This window comes from Mus musculus, chromosome 8, assembly GCF_000001635.26.
Source record: "Mus musculus strain C57BL/6J chromosome 8, GRCm38.p6 C57BL/6J".
Classification (NCBI taxonomy): domain Eukaryota; kingdom Metazoa; phylum Chordata; class Mammalia; order Rodentia; family Muridae; genus Mus; species Mus musculus.
In genome coordinates, this window is record NC_000074.6 from 25,302,033 (window position 1) to 25,319,277 (window position 17,245).

At 45.2% G+C, this 17,245-nt stretch overlaps 1 long non-coding RNA gene across 1 annotated transcript; it reads right to left on the minus strand.

Moving 5' to 3' along the window:
• Window positions 1-617: 617 nt before the first annotated feature.
• 5430421F17Rik (RIKEN cDNA 5430421F17 gene) lies at window positions 618-4,238 on the minus strand. The gene is made up of 3 exons (NR_040352.1): window positions 4,123-4,238; window positions 3,594-3,688; window positions 618-2,701 (listed from the first exon to the last, which is right to left on the minus strand). It is a non-coding gene; the product is annotated as an RIKEN cDNA 5430421F17 gene (long non-coding RNA).
• Between the last annotated feature and the right edge of the window lie 13,007 nt (window positions 4,239-17,245).

Genomic DNA, 17,245 nt, shown 5'->3' on the forward strand with positions numbered 1-17,245 from the left:
TCTTCTATCCAATGAAGTAGGCAAGTCTGTGACTATTTTCTTATTTTAAAATTTGCTATACATATGTGAATGTTTGTCATGGGTGGGGCAGCATTTAGGGGGTTCGTATTGGTTGTGCTGCTAGGTCCAAATAATCAGAGGAAACAAATCATCTTTCTTTTTGCAAAGACTCTTCCCTGGCCAGCTACACTACCCACTACAGCCCTCCTTTCCAATCAGCTCACTCTTTCTAGTGAAAAAGGCAACACTGTCCCACTCTGCCAAGACCCATCAAGTTTCCCTTGTTCCCAGATCCAGCCAGTCATCAGGAATTCCTGTTTCTTTGAGATATGTATTTCCTAGACCTGCTTTTATCTCTTCTCCCCTACAGCTGCCAGACAGTGATCCATCCCGTCCCACCATCCTAAAGAAAGCCGTCGGCCACAGATTGCATGCCATGAGCCTACTGTAGCTAGTACCCTCCTCTCCCTCTTCATCTCTCAACGGTCTTCTCCTACCTATTCCTCCTTCGTTCCATCCCATTACACTGAATCTCTTAGGCTTGTTCCAGTCCTCTACTGCCCTCCTGTGCAAGTCATCTTCCTGTTGCTGTGACAAACGCTTGAGATAAACAACTTCAACAAGCAAACATTTATTTTGTCATGGTTTCACAGGTTTGGATCCACTGCCACTTGGCCTTATTAATTTTTGGTCTGTGGCAGCATAGCACATCTTGGCAGAAACACACAACACAGAAGATCTCTCTGCGTCGTGACAGCTGGGAAGGCAAGGAGACAGAGGGGAACAGGCTGAAGTTCTACTGTGACGGCTGAAAGTCCTTCATTTTCTCTCAATAGACAGGCAGCAGTATTGAAGGCTGATATCCAATTCTATAACAAGTGGGCCTGAAGGGGCCGTTTCGGATCTAAACAATACCATCTTCCTCTTTTTATTTTTAAGTTTTATTTGTATCATTTTAAATCATGTGTATATCAGCGCGGGAGTGTGCCCACATGAGTGGAGGTGCTCACAACGACCAGAGATGAGATGAGATCTGAGCTGGGGTTGTAGGCAGTCGTGAGCCTCTTGGAGTGGGTGCTGGGAATCAAACTCCAGACTTTAGGAAGTGCACTCCATGCTCTTGACCACCAAGCCATCTCTCCAGCCCCCTTTTGAATTCTTACTGTTCCTAGAGGAGGTTCCAAGAGCTTGGCTTAATTCTATTTTCTAATTGTCTCATTGTTAATCCTACCTCCTCCACAGAAAAGACCAATAGACTTCATGGAGTAGAGTTGGAGTGTTCATCTGTCCATCTTCTTTTCTTCTCCCCCTTCCCTTTTCCCTCTTGCTCCAGTCCCTGCTCACTCTGACCCCTAGGGTTTTGTTGTTATTGTTTTTTGTTTGTTTGTTTGTTTTTTAAATTTTATTTGTTTCTCATTACAGATGGTTGTGAGCCACCATGTAGTTGTTGGGATTTGAACTCATGACCTCCAGAAGAGCAGTCAGTGCTCTTAACCACTGAGCCATCTCACCGACCCCATCTGTCCATTTTCTTAAGCAGGAACCCATTTCTCTGATTCCTTTTCTAGGTCACGATAGCCGGTTTTCACGGGAGTTATGATGGCAGGGAGGCGGAGGTGGGGAGAAAGGGAACCAGCATCATAAAAAGGACAGAGTAGAATCTGGTAATAATCACTGAAGCTGCCCACCGGTGCTGGAAAGTAGTCCGTGACAGATGCTTAGGGACAGACAGATGCTTCGGGACAACTCATGAAAGATTCTTACTGGAAGAGAAGCTGCTGGGAGCTTCAAAGCATCCTTCTGAGTCAGTACGCTAAACACCACTCATCAGAAGTTGCCCTAGGCCAACATCTGAGAGATGAGCATCTTGGAAGCATAGTAATGATAATAATAAAGCGAGTATCCACATACACTTTAGAAGAGTGTGTCAGATTTTCCATAGTGCACTTTCCAGTACTGTCTCAGGAATCCAGTTCTTTTAGATGGAAGAGTGTCTGGAGGCAAACTGGCTATTGCTGTTGTTGTTGTTGTTGGTGGTGGTGGTGGTGGAGTATATTTTCTGCTCTGTTGTTTCCCTAACTGACCTGTGTCTTCACCTAGAGTCATTGGCTTTCTTCAGCGTGGGTGTGCAAACATTAACATTGAAACTCTCACCTGCCAATGGGTTTTACAGACACAATCATGGTAATAGCTAGGCTTTGTGGAAGGACAAACAGGATTTTCCAATTTTCTTTCACTCCCCCAATTGGATAACCAGAAACAAGCCTGTAGGCAGAACTCAGGCCAGAGTTATTTCCATGCCCAGAGTCCTGTCTCTGTCTGTGCAACTAGGCAGGGAGGCCAGGCTCTAGGATGAGAGAAGAAGCATACATTGTAGAGGCAGGATGCTGGCCCATTTCTTATCCAGGCCCTCGGAAAGTAGGAGGGAGACCAAAGCTGGAGGGACACATTGGTCTGCCCTGGGCTTCCCTAGTGTGAAGGTATAGCAGATAAATTAACCACAATGCATGTCCTTTCTCCTTCTTTCTTGGTTGGTATTCTGCATGGAAACAGGCTCACCACACCCATCTGAGAGTGGCCACATCTGAACACACTGAAGAGCACAGAGTGACTCGGCAATGGAAGGACTCGGGGTTTCGCTTTCCCAGGCTTCCCTCAGTTCCTGTGTGGTATGGAAAGAACCCCAGTTTCCTCTGGGCTCCTGCAGGGGTGGGGCACAGAGTCTGGTTGAGTCTGGCTGCAGAATTTACCAGAGAGGAAGTCTGTGGTGGCATCAGGATGGCACTGGGGCCAAGGGCTACCAGACACATTGCTAGGGTCCTGACCTCCATAGCGTTACAGCATCCCAGCCAAACCCAGCAGCCCACTGAACCAGGGCTGGGATTTGGTTAAGGAGGAGAGGAATTAGGGAAAAAAGGAACCTGGGCTCTGACTCAGAACCACAAGCGATCCAACAATAGGCTTTAGAACAGACCCTGGCTGAATGCCAACGGCCAGGACATACAGTCACTGGTCCAGGGAGAGCTGACCAGCCACATTCCATCAGACATAGAGGGTAATCAGGAAATACCGTATGGAAGCAAGCTTGCTCCTCTCTGTTATATGCCCAGGGGCCACCCCGATGAAGAAAGGGAGACATGGACATCTAAAAGACCAGCATTTCTCCAAAAGAGATAAAATTATCCAAAGAAATCTGTTCCGGAACATGAGATGGAAACGAGACTAGAAAACTAAGTTTGTCTTCCACGACACAGTGGCGTGGGGTCTCAGAGGACAAATCAGACTGTCTCTGAGAATCCTCCTATACTGAGGTGTCTGCTTTGGCAACTCCAGGCCATCACCTAACCTCCTTTTCAAGTACAAGACAGGGCTCATTTGAACCACAAGCCGGCAGATTTAAGTTACTATCTCTGTTTGTCACACTCAGGAGTCAACCCTGAGCTATATGATTCAAAGGCACCTGGGTAGCAAGCCCACCACAGGAGACAAAGCTTCCTATCCTAGCCCCAAGCTCCAGCTGGCTGCATCTCTCCAACTCCACAGGAGATGCTCTGACACACTCGAGCGGAGGGGGTTATGAGTCAGAAGCACACCTTCTGCTTCCTGTGCTCAGCAGCCCAGATCATTTCTTCCAGCCTTTATGCAGGAGAATCCCACGACTGGAATCCGGTCTCTGGCAAGGTCATACCTAGGGGTGGGGAGATTCCAGTCATTATGCCAAAAGTGCTTAGGAATTGATAGGACAGTGATCAAACAAAGTCTGTCTATCTGACTCTCTCCCTCTCTCCCTCTCTCCCTCTCTCCCTCTCTCCCTCTCTCCCTCTCTCCCTCTCTCCCTCTCTCCCTCTCTCCCTCGCTCCCTCTCCCTCTCCCTCTCCCTTTCCCTTTCCTTCTCCCTTTCTCAAGTATCACCTAAAACTGAATCCACTGGATCCTTTATTCGCTGTAGTTGTTATTCATCTACAGGGGAAAAAAAAAAAAAAACCAAACCCAAAAACAAAACTCCAAACATTAGCAAGAGAAAGAGGTTGGCAACGGCACCCGGCACCCGGCACCCGGCACCCGGCACCCGGCACCCGGCACCCGGCACCCGGCACCCGGCACCAGCAGAGTATTCCTTACCTGACTCTAACATTATCCCAGGCTTCTTTGCCTCTCCCCTATGTGCTGAGTGTGTAAACAGCACAAGCCATACAAGGAATGTTTGTTATGCTGTGGAAACACACACTCTCTCCCTCCGCCCCTTTTCACCCCAGGACCGGATATACACGTTCCAGAAGAGGAATATACATCCCCAGAGTCTGAAATCAAATCTGGAATTCATATCCTCTCTAAATGTACTTTATTAAAAGCAGAGATCAAGAAAAGGTTTTAGAATTATTATATTGGAGAGGTTGATTGTATAGAAAGAACTTGGAATTGAGGACAATTTTAGACATGGTTTGCAAGCTGCTCACTGTGGATTAGTGGGAAACAGGGCACTTTGGCATCTATCCTTTCTCAAAGACTTTAAAATTGGTCCCCAAACTGTATCACTAAACTGGTAAAGAAGACTGCGGTAGGGCTCACTCATCTGTAATTAACACAGCCAAGTGAATTGAACATTTGCGCGCACACATACACATAGTAGGTCAAAAAATCCCAGGAATTAAACTGTCGGTTTGAGGTTAATCTTGTAAAGTCAGTGTGCTAACAGGAATGATGGTGAGTGCAGACTCTACCTGCCATTGAAGAGTCGGTGCGGATGTGCATCTATCTGTGTGTTTGCCTGGGTGTGTGCTGAAAGCTGAGGCAGAGAACAGGAGCCTGTTGAAACTGTAGGCAGGAGGAGGCAGGCAAGGCCTCTACAATTACCCCAGAATGAGCTTGCAGCCTGTACTATTAGGGAGGTCCCTGGCTGAGGAAGCCGTGAGCTTTCTCTCCCCTTCCCAAAGGCCCAGATGATTTTGTATCAGTAACTGTTTCTGAATGCTCTTTTCCCTCGGTTTGGCATTGCGTCACTCTAAATACCATTGTAGCTCACGGTATCTCTCTGATGAAAACAGTCGATTCGCGGGGTCAGCTAACTCAACAGTGGGAGCAATGTGATTATGGGATTCACATTTTGGTAATAAAAGAAGAGCTGAACCCTTTAACCTCCCGAGGAAGGCAGAGACCGCCTGTGACCCAAAAGAAGCCTCTAGACACCGAGAGCTCCCAGAAGGATGGAGAGGGAGTCAATATTTCTGAGCTAATGTACAAGGGAGCTGCTGTGCTGTTTACTGCAAGGCTCGAAGGACAAGGCCTGGAATGCAAATCACAATCCTTGTGGGATTTTGCTGGCTGACAGCCACCATGGAGTCTAGGCTCGTCTTCTCTTTCCTTGGCGAGCAGAGCTTCTCCTGTTGCTGTATCTAAAAGGGTCCCTTTTCCAGACCACATGGAAGAAACTGTGAACCTTTAGGTAGCTGAGGCCCCCTGGACTTTTCACGTTGGCCATTTTCCTAAAACTTTTGGGTTATTTACTTAATTAAAGTGACCATAAGAGGGAATCTGAAAGTAGCTCCCAGTGGCTTTCAGGAGAATCAGCAATGGCGCCGGGTTCCTTCCGGGAATCCTCCCTGCCTTGCTTTCCTTTCTGCCCTGGAGGCTGAGACACATGGAGCTGTGGGCAGCACCGTGTTCCGGCGTTCTCTGCAGGAGGCGTGGCCTCTCAGGTTCCGAGCTTCCTGCTTGGGCTGCAATAAATGTTGTATCCATCTCATAAACACTTACGTGGCCTGTGTTCATCCCACCAGAAGACATTATGTGGAGTAGAGGGGAAAGACGTGTTTTGCTGGGAGCAGTTGAGACCCTGCAGATGACTGTGTTCAGGGCGTGGCCAAGAAGAAGCAGTGTGGCCCAAAGAGCCCTGGGTACCAGATTTGACTTCGATGGCCACAGCCCATAGATAACTGACTGCGGAGACATCTCTGTGAAGGCTCCAGCCAGTTCCAGGATGATGCCTTCCAGATTCGCAGGCTCCTCTGCCGAACTCCTGGGGAAATGTCTGCCCTTCTGCCTGGGGCTGCATTTCACATTATTTCTTCAGCTGTGGTTCTGATTCTTCTCTGCTCTTGGGCTCAGTTGGATCTTCCTGTTTGTCTCTAAGAGCCAAAAACATTCCCCAAGTGTGTTGCAACCAGCAGGTTCTGAGGGACTAGAAAGGACTATACTGATATGTGGAATCTAGATTTAAAAGACACATGAAGGCGGGAAAGAAACTATTTGGGAGGAAGGGGGATGGGGGTGGGGGTGAGGGTGGGGATAGGAGGTTAATTAACAATCTAAGTGTGTGACATGCTTTGTGAAGATGTGACGGAACCCATTATTTTTCTTTAAAGTTTTTTTTTAAAGCCAATGTTTGAGAATAAAGAATGCCAATAGTAAAAATAAAGCTCAGAAAGGAAATGGGGGAGGGGCTCTTGGCGATGGGATAAGAGCAGCCTCCTTGTCCAGGACAGAGGGGACCACAGGTTCAACAGCTTTTCCTAGAGGCCTCCTCTGCTGTCCACACACTAAACATGAAATTGCAAGCAGCCACTTTCCACTTGGATCTTTTTGTTGTTCTTTTGCTTGTTTGTTTGTTTGTTTGTTTGTTTGTTTTGAGACAGGGTTTCTCCAGATAGTGTAGGCTATCCTGGGACTCTCTTTGAAGACCAGGCTGGCCTCCGACTCTCGGAGATCTGCCTGCCTCCTGAGTGCTTTAGGTTAAAGGCATGTGTCATCACACCCAGCTTCCACTTGGGTGTTTTTAATGTTCTTTTTGTAAAGATAATTTACACAGAGGAAAATGTACAAATCTTAGACATACAGTTCAAGGAATTTTCACAAACGTATACTCATTTCCTCACTGCCCAAACAGTGAGGACCCCTTCCCAAGGCCCCAGAAACCCCTTGCCTATTTGTTGTCCAGTATTTAAAGAATTCTATGAGCTCTCTCTCAATAAGGACAAAGGGCTTTCCTCTAACTTGCAACTTCTTTTGTATAAGTTTTAACTATATTTATTTTTCATTATTTTTTGGGGGGGTGGGGTGGGGTGAGGGACACAGGCTAGGGCAAGCCTGTGGAGGTCAGATGACCACTTGTGGGAACTTGGTTCTGTCCTTCTACCATGTAGGTTGGAGGGGTAGATTCAGGTCATCAGATTGTAGGCAACTTTACCCTCTGAGCTGTCTCATAGGCCTTGGGTTGAAACCTCTATTCTCTTTGTTATTCTGGGTTCCCTGTCAACTCAGGTTACAGTCCTTGTCACTCTGGACCCTCGCCACAGTTGAGTAGGGAATAGAGGCTTTCTTTTTAAAGGCATTAATTTAGAGGGCCGGAGAGATGGCTCAGTGGTTAAGTGCTGCTCTTCCAGAGGTTCTGGGTTCTAGTCCCAGCATCCACATAGCAGCATACAACTCTCTGTAACCCTAGTTCTAGGGATCAGGCACCCTTGCACAGACATACATGCAGGCAAAGCACCAATGCACATACAAGCAAATAAATGCAAAAAATAATAAACAAGAGTTATTAACTGAAAGATTGGAAGGTTCAAGCAGTTTGCCTCTGACCACACAGCAGAGAGGAATGGACTGTAGGCTTCTGAAATCCCTCTGGGTTTGTGCTCATCCATCTTTCCTTCACTAGATCGGCAGCCCAAACTTGACAGTTTTCAGAATGTAAGAACTGGAGAAAGGCATGGAGATTAACATACGAAAGCAGCCAGTTAATAGAAAAAGTGGAAACCTCACCCCACCAGGGCTACACTGTAACAAAACCACCAAGATCACACTGTAACAAAATCACCAGGGCTACATTGTAACAAGACCACCAGGGCTACACTGTAACAAGACCACTAGGACTACACTGTAACAAAACAGAGCAAGGAAAAAAAGCTACTTAATGAGTAAATGCTGGAGGAGGGCTGTGCTGTGCTGTGTAAATAACCTCTAAGGGTCATGAGGCTGGGAGCCCAGGACCTTTGAAGCCTAGGAGCTATCTAGGCTTTCAACCCACTTACACTCCTGGCAGTGCCTTTCTCTTCCTTAGTGGGCACTGCTGGAACTCTCAGCAAATGCCTCTAGACCAGTGGTCCTCAACCTTTCTAATGCTGTGACCCTTTAATACAGCTCCTCATGTTGTGGTGACCCCACCCATAAAATTATTTTCATTGCTACTTCATAACTATAACTTTGCTACTCTTATGGATTGTAATAAATATCTGTGCTTTCCAATGGTCTTAGGCAATCCTGGTGAATGAGTTGGTTGACTCCTCTCCCACAGGTTGAAGCTTAGATTCCTGACTATATTGAGGAAGCCATAGAGCTACCTGCTAGAATGAGGACCAAGTAGGATACAGTTAGCATACCAGACAAAAGAGCAGGGGCTCCCAGAACACCTGTGTTTGATCCAGTGAGACCGGCTCCAGATTCCCCCATCTACCCCTTACCTGGGAGTCACGCTGCATAGTGCTTTTGCGATGACCCTTTAGCCCATCCCTGCCGCTTTCCTATGGGCCCCAAACACAAGTGAGCAGTAGTATACTAGCCCCCACGGTTAGTGTGCTTAAGGATCACAGGCCTAGCTCACAGTGTGAGCCACTCTTTGTGCACACTTTGATCAAGGAAGCAGGCTGGTAGCAGTTTCAATGATCCCACTCTCTTATCTCCTTTATCTTTGCTATCTGCCGAGCCCCAGTCACTGCTTCCGTTGGATCAAGGTTCTGTTATTCAACCAGCTCATCCAATCTCCCATCCTTTCTTAAATTGCCTCCTAATCCCCAGATAGCTTTAATGCCCATGTTCCTTTAACACAGCCCACACAGTAAACACACCTCAACACACGCTCCTGTTGGAAACTGCCCTTCGGCTCCACCCAGGAAGTCTAAGCACCTGCAAGTAGAATGTATGGGCCTCTTGTTTCAGACTCCCACTCATTTTCCATTTTCATCTCTATCCATCTTTCCAGAAACAGCCTCACCTGCCACCCTTGCCCATTCTTTCCATACCTTTGTGCATATGCAAGCCAAACTTTCACCTCTTTTGGAAAAACCCTACCCTTGGGTCTGATGGCCTAGTGCCTTCCAGTGGAGATCCCTTTGTTCAGGAAGATCTCAACCTCTCCCCCCTAAAACTGGACAGTTCTTTTTTGTTCTCAGCCTTGTCTTTGTCCCCATGAGGCTGGCCACATACCTAGAAATCATCCTCGAATATCTCTCCACTAAATTATTAAAAATGTGACAGGTGCTGGGCACATGGCTCCATAGATGAAGCTTTGCCACAAGAGCATAAGGAACTGAGTTTAGGTCTCAGAGCCTGCAGAAAGCTGGGCAGAGTAGTTCATGTGTGTAATTCCAGCACTCTACCATGAAATGGGAGGCAGAGATAGGAGACCCATGAGAAGCTGACAAGGGAGGACATCTAGCTTGGCATACGGTGATGTAAAAAACCAAAAGAGGTATGTGGTGGGGGTAGGGACACTGTCACAAACAAACAAGATGGGAAGTGAGAGCCTAGACCCGAGGCTGTCTTCTGACCTCTACATTCATGCTGTGAGAGTTGCATGAGGAAATACATACATACATACATGAACATGCATGTGTACACATAGATACACACACACACAAGCTCTCATTCGCGCACTCACATTCTGTAAAGCAGGTTTCTTTTTGGATAGTTTATTTTTGTGTTGAACTTATTAAAATAATTGAAAAGTCACTTTTTTTTTTTTGATCAGCCCCATAGTCATTGTATCCGAGAGTATAAATAACATTGATGGGAGAAAATTATTTGAGGTAAACAAATAATTCACTTTAAATTTTACTTTCAAAGCCCCTTCTTAGAATAGTATCTCTTCCCTTTTGGACATTTAAACTCCACAAGGAAAGGGGCTACATTCGTGGGCAGAGGATTCAGGCTTCTGAGATTTACTGTGCAGGAGAGACGGGTGGTGTCATAGTACGGAAAGCAGGGACAAGCCACTGAGCTGGACTCCCACAGATCACAGGAATGCAGCAGCATGTCTCAGGAGGCAGTCAGCTTAAAGCCACCAGAACATAATTCTCGATTCATTAATCTCTTAGTCGAGATGAGAGTGGAGACAGGGGAATCTGCTCAAAACGGGGTATGATGTACAGTGCGTCTTTGCCTCTTATGAAGAGCCATCAGTCACACAAATTGCATCCCTCAGTCATTCAGAGGATTAAACCTTACACGGCAGTTCAAACAGCAGCAAATCGAAGTGGGTAACAATACACCATGCAATGAATAATGGAGGCTTCCGTATCCAGGGGAGGTTGACAGCAGGAGGAAACAGACTTTGGGAGGCACAGGAAGAGACATGTCTGGGAAAGTGTCCGGTAGACAGAGAAAAGGATGGGAAATAGTGGTCCTCCAAGGTAACTCGGGCAGTCAGGTAGCCACCTTCCTTGGGGATGTGGATCACAGCTCTCTTTAGTTTAGAGGCCAGAAAAGAAAATAGGAGATAGAGGCCTCCCTTCTGAAAACCATTAGCAGCTATCAGGGTCGTTGAGAAACAGGCAGTCTCAGAACAGGCTTTGGAGTAAGCTTCTGAAGAGAAGGGGGGATCTATTTATCTGGGATTCTATTTCAATCACACACACTCTAATTTCCCCCTCTCCCATCTCAGGCTCTTACCACCCTTATGGCTTCAGCTCTTTGGCCACTCTAAGGAAGGATCGTGCATCACACACACACACACACACACACACACACACACACACACACACACACACACGTGTAAACTCGGTCTGGTAAGAGCTGCTATAATAGCTTTCTCTAACCAAGAAATTTCAGGTTGACCATGAGATTTGGTTTTTGTTTGTTTGTTTGTTTGTTTGTTTGCAGTTGTTTTATTTTTTGTTTGTAGGGATGGGAGCCTCATGTAGTCCAGGCTAGACTGGAACTTGCTATATAACCAAGGATCACTTTAAAGTTCCTGAGCCTCCTGAGTGATGAGATTTCAGGTGTTTATTACATGCCTGGGTTGATATGTAGTGTTTTTGTGGATAAAATTCTAGAGGTTTTGAGGGAGACCTGTTTTCAGTATGTTAGTACTTTCTTCAACCTCCACTGGGACTAATATTTAATAAGATGCCTAGAACTACTTTGTGTGTCTTATTTATATATGAATCTCTATTTTGGGGGCTGGGGGTGGGGTTTGAGACAGAGTGTCTCTGTATAGTTCTGACTGTCCTGGAACTCTCTATATAGACCAGGCTGGCCTTGAACTCTCAGAGATCATCCTGCCTCTGTCTCCTGAGTCCTGGGATTAAAGGTGTGCACCACTGTCTCTGGCTTATGAATTTCTTTTAGAGCTAATTTAAAAACTGTTTCTCTCAGAGATGCTCTCAAACCTAACTCACACTGCTGTGGGGAAAGTACTTTAAAATTCTGCGGGTTTTATTGTGTGGTGGTGGTGGCACACACCTTTAATCCCAGCACATGGGAGGCTATGATTACAAGGCCAGCCTGGACTACAGACCTAGTTCTAGGCCAGCCTGGTCTACAGAGCTAGTTCTAGGCCAGCCTGGTCTACAGAGCTAGTTCTAGGACAGCCAGGGCTACACAAAGAAACCCTGTCTCAAAACAACAAAATAAAACAACCCCTCCCCAAATAAAAACAAAACAAAATTCACAAGTTTAGATTTCATTGCAGACCAACTGAGTCAGACCACATTGGAGGTGTGGCTAACTGGAGGTGTGGCCCATTGGAGGTATGGCCCAGGTGTTACCATTTCTGACTCCCTACATGTTTCTAAGGTAAAACAGGGAGGCCTGAAGAAGCTGGTTCCACAAGTTTATCTTTCTTGCAGCACTGAAGAGGGAACCAAGGGTCTGAAGTAAGCTAAGCACACACCCTCCCACTGAATGGCTCCACAGTCCCTACAATATATATTTAGAGCCAGGTGTAACTAAACACCTATTCTGTGGCTTATTTCCAACTCATAAACAATAGAATCAATTCTGAGAGGTGATTTGTGTGGCATTTGTCATAATTCTCAGTTATCTGTTCATTTTGCTACTTCTGGACTTGGGGACTTAAATCTCCTACCAGCTTCACAGAACAGAAAATAAGAGTTGGCTCTCAGACCGCCAGACCCTTTATGTATACAAGTACACCATTGCTCTCTTCAGACATATCAGAAGAGGGCATCGGATCCCATTACAGATGGTTGTGAGCCACCATGTGATTGCTGAGAATTGAACTCTGCAAATTATACTTCCCAGATTCACATTCCCAACATGGGTATCATTTGATTACATTAATATTCATATTATGTTAGGCATAGTGGCGAATGTCTGTAGTTCCAGCCTTTGGGAAGTAGAGCAGGTGGATTAGAAGTATGCTAAGATTGAGGCCATCCTCGGCTACTTGAGACTTTTTTTAAATATTTATGTATTTATTTTATGTATACGAGTACATCATTGCTCTCTTCAGACATATCAGAAGAGGGCATCGGATCCCATTACAGATGGTTGTGAGCCACCATGAGATTGCTGAGAATTGAACTCAGGACCTCTGGAAGAGCAGTCAGTGCTCTCAACCACTGAGCCATCTCTTCAGCTCCCATGTATTCTTCTGTGGGGGCGATGTACACATTTATTCTCTTTCTTGTTTTTTATTATTCTCTTTCTTGTTTTGATGGGGCTGATCGTGCAGGAGTTTTTGAGGAATGTATACCTGAGGAATGTGATATCTTGAAATCCGTTACTCTGTCTTGGGAGGCTATGGTTAGATACACAATTTCAGGTTGGATATAACTTGTAGTGGGTTTGGCCTAATTGTTTATATCATGTTAATTTGTGTCCTCAAAATTGTTTGTGTGAGAATCTGTACATTTGTAAGGTGCAGGACAGAGAACATAGTGCCCTGTAGGGGGAGGGCACTATTTTGTTTTGTTTTTATTAATGCAAATTAAACTCAGGGTCTAGGGCAGCAAAGATGAAATATAGTTTAGTAAGTAATAACTTGGGAATTTCAGAAGGAGGTGGATTAGCAACCTGGAGGCTAGGAAGTGGCCCAACCATTGAGCTACTTTAGCCATATTAAAATATAAAGGCTGTGTGTGTGTGTGTGTGTGTGTGTGTGTGTGTGTGTGTGTGTGTATTTTATTTGGGAAGAGCAGGTAGTGAGGAATCCACCACTGCCTCTGCTTCTGGGATCAGTTTGACTTACTATTGGGTACTGCTATAGTAGCTTCACTCAGAATTTTGAAGGTATTGCCTCCTTGTGGGCTAATCCAAAATTGAAAGCCATCTGAACACCTGAGCTAGTTCTCATCCCACCCCTCTTTCTCTCTTCCCTTTTCTTGCCTTGTTGGGTCCTCTCTTGACCCAAAAACAGCCTTCTGCAGCCCCATGGTAAAATAACTGCTGGGCTAGGTGCTCAGCGACCCATTTCTGCCTCAGGCAAGCCTTGGCATTTGAGTTCATGAAGGATCCCTCCTCTTCTATCTCATACTGTGTGATATGGAACCCAAAGGACTCATCCCCTAATTTTCTTTTCTCACTCTTGATGTCCAATTGCTTCTGTGTTTGTTTTTGTTGTGGTTGATTTAGTCTTTATAGAGAATTATAACTTCCCTATTCATATCCATCTTTGCTATATGATTTTTCATTTTTTCTAAAGTCTCTTTCTGACCTTAGCATGTCTCTAGCATAGAACTTTCTAAGTATTTTTAAAAATATATATAAGTATTAAAAATATATATTTAAAATAAAACATATATACACACACACACACACACACACAAAGATTTGTATATAGGTGTTTTTCATACACACACACATATATATATATATATACACACACACGCACACACACACACACACACACACACACACACCATGCATGTGCCTATTATCTTCAGGAGTCAAGAAAAGAGCAATGGATCCCCTGGAAGTGGAGTGACTGTTGGGAGCTGCCATGTGGTTGCTAGAAATCAAACCCAGGTCCTCTGGAAGAACAGCCAGTGCTCTCAACCATCTCTAATAGCCATCTCTATAGCCTTCTCTCTGAGTTTTTTAATAGAGCAACATCTTACCTCATGGGGTCTTTGGAAAACTCCCATCATGTAAGGCTTTGGATGGCTCTGGTGTTTAGGTGTAGTTTGTCTCTGGGACGCACACGTACTTGGGGAAATGACCAGCTAGAGGTTCATCATCATAGGATGAGAAAGGCTTTGAGCATAGAGCATGGGCAAAAGGTACATTATCCCAGAGGATGCTACCTCCTCTAGCTTTGTAGGAGTCTACATCTACTACTAACTGGCCCTCAGGGCCATGGAGTTAAGTATTCTTTGAAATAACAGTAGAAACATAGGCTCCAGTCTATATTCTCCTTGCTAAAGATGAGAAGTAAGTCATGGCTCACAGCCAACGCTAATCCTCCTCTGAGCTTCTCATTTCACCAAGGGTACAGAAAAGCATTGTCCCATCGGGTCCTCATAATGGCTGAGCCTGTAACAGTGAACCGCTGCCATCTAACAGTAGAGGAAAGTGTTTCTTCCTGCATGCACACTACTTTGCTGAAATAGCTCCCAGCTGGGCAATAACAGCCATCCACATACATTGTTATAGTGATATAGAGATACAGATGGCTAATCAAGGGACCCCGAGTTTTAATCTAGACTGTGCCACTAGTTGGTTAAGCAGAGTTGGGCAATTCCATTCCATTCCATTAACATTTACTGTGTGCCTCCAATGTGCCAAATCTTGTGCAGGGGGCTGAAGAGCTAAGGTGATGAGCTGCAGTTCCTGTCTTCCGTTTTGCCGATGATTTGGCCAGGAAGGGTTTAGAAAGCAAAACAGGGTTTTGGGTAATCACTTTTGAAAATAGTGTTTCAATTTCGTGGGGAGCCTATTCACGTGTGCTTGTTGATTTTTTTGTCAACTTAACACAAGCTAGAGCCTTCTGAGAAGAGGCAACCCCACAAGAGTGGCCTGTAGATAAGTCTGTATCGCATTTTCCTGATTAATCACTGATGTCACTGATGTTGGAGGGCCCAGCCTACTAGGTACAGTGCCACTCCAATGCAAGGGCTCCCGAGTTGTATAAGAAAGCAGGCTGGGTAAGCCATTGCGGGGTGGGGGGGGGGGGCAAACCAGTAAGCAGCCTCCTCCATGGCTATGGCTTCAGTTCCTGCCTCCAGGTTCTTAGCTTGCATTCCTGTCTTGACTTTCATAATGGACTACAGCTGTCAGATGGAATCTTCCTTCCCTGTGCTGCTCTGAGACAGTGCAAGCCCAGCCATTTAACGCACACCAGCTCATTTGAGTCTTGTAGCCACCACCTCTTGGGTGAGGTTTCCTATGTCTATCTGTCTGTCTGTCTGTCTGTCTGTCTGTCTGTCTGTCTGTCTCTGTCTGCCTCTCTCTGTCTCTCTCTCCCTCTCCCTCCCACCTCCTCTGCATATGTGTGTGTGTGTATGTATGTATGTATGCATGCATGCATGTATGTATGTGTGTGTGTATCTAGAAGTGCAAACTGAGTAGGAACCACCATGCTTTTGAAAATGGAATTCTAAAGTCCCATGTGTCCATCTCCAAAGCTCATTTGGTTTTGTTTCTATTTAATGAAACTAGGGGATCAAACCCATGACCTTGTACATTCTAGACCACCTTTCTATCTTTGGGCTATAATCCCAACTCCTAAAGTCAGAGTTCTGTTAACACTCTGAGCAGAACTGATGGTTGAGCTGGGCAGTGGTGACACACACCTTTAACCCCAGCACTTGGGAGGCAGTGGTAGGCAAATTTCTGAGTTCGAGGCCAGCCTGATCTACAGAGTGAGTTCCAGGATAGCCAGCGCTTTACAGAGAAATCCTGTTTGAAAAAAAAAAAAGGAAGGAAGGAAGGAAGGAAGGAAGGAAGGAAGGAAGGAAGAAAGAAAGAAAGAAAGAAAGAGAGAAAGAAAAAAAAAAGAAAGAATTGATGGCTGATATGTTCCCAGTAAGGCCACAGGAGAGGACACCAGGAGTCTGAGTGTAGAGAAAAACCAACAGCATCAGTAAATGTCACTCTTTGCCTGAACCCAAGGTGTTGTATGCTTCAAAAGGACAGGAGAGATGGTTCCACTCCCGACTTGAGAGGGTTTCAAGGTCAGTGGGACTCATTTCCTGCAAAATCTTGGGCTATTACAATAGGGGAGCAGAGCAGAAGGCTAGGGATGCTGGGAAGTTTCTTGGTTATCACACTGAGGCATTCGGGAGGGTATGGAAAAGGCCACGAGAAGGGGCACTGGCTTCCCTGATCACCACAGTGGCATAGAAAAGCAGAGAAAACCTCCCATGTAAATGAATATAAATCTTTTATAATGCAAAAGAAAACTCTTTAAGATGCATCGTCAACCGCAATTGTAACCAAAACACACACGCACTCACACTAAATAACCTAGTCTTAAAAAAGGGCAGAAGAGTTGAATGAACATTTTTCCAAAGATCTATAACCAGACAACAAGCATGTAAAAAGAAACTAGTCATTAGAGAAATACACACCCAAACCACACCAGATACCACTTCATTTTCATTAAGGTAACTATGAGCAAGACCGAAGAAAAGAAATTTAAATACCCACAGGTAACAGCAACTATTGGCAGGGAGGGAAAAAAACTGAAACATATATACCTTTGGTGGGGATAGAAAATAATAGGATTGCTATGGCAAACAGGATGACAATTCTTCAATAAATTAAAATGAATTACTGTATGATCTAGCAACTCTATTTCTGGGTATGGACTCCAAAGAATTAAACTCAGGGATGCAAAGAGATGCTTGTATGCTGTTCCAATTAATGGCTGAAATACACATACACACACACACTCACACACACATACACACACACATACACCTTGATAACACTTTTTCTGCCTCAAAAATGGGGCTGGCGAGATGGCTCAGCAGTTAAGAGCACCAACTCCTCTTCCAAAGGTCCTGAGTTCAAATCCCAGCAACCACATGGTGGCTCACAACCACCCGTAACAAAATCGGATGCTCTCTTCTGGAGTGTCTGAAGACAGCTACAGTGTACCTACATATAATAAATAAATAAGTATTTTTTTAAATGAAGGACATTTTTTAAACACATTGATGGACCTTGAAAATATTTTGGCAAGTGGGATACTCTCCTGAAAGGAAAGGTTACCACGTGGCTTGTAGATGAGGTGCCTAGAATAGCCAGGTCTGCAGAGATAGGAAGGGAAAGGGTGTTGCCTGGCTCTGAT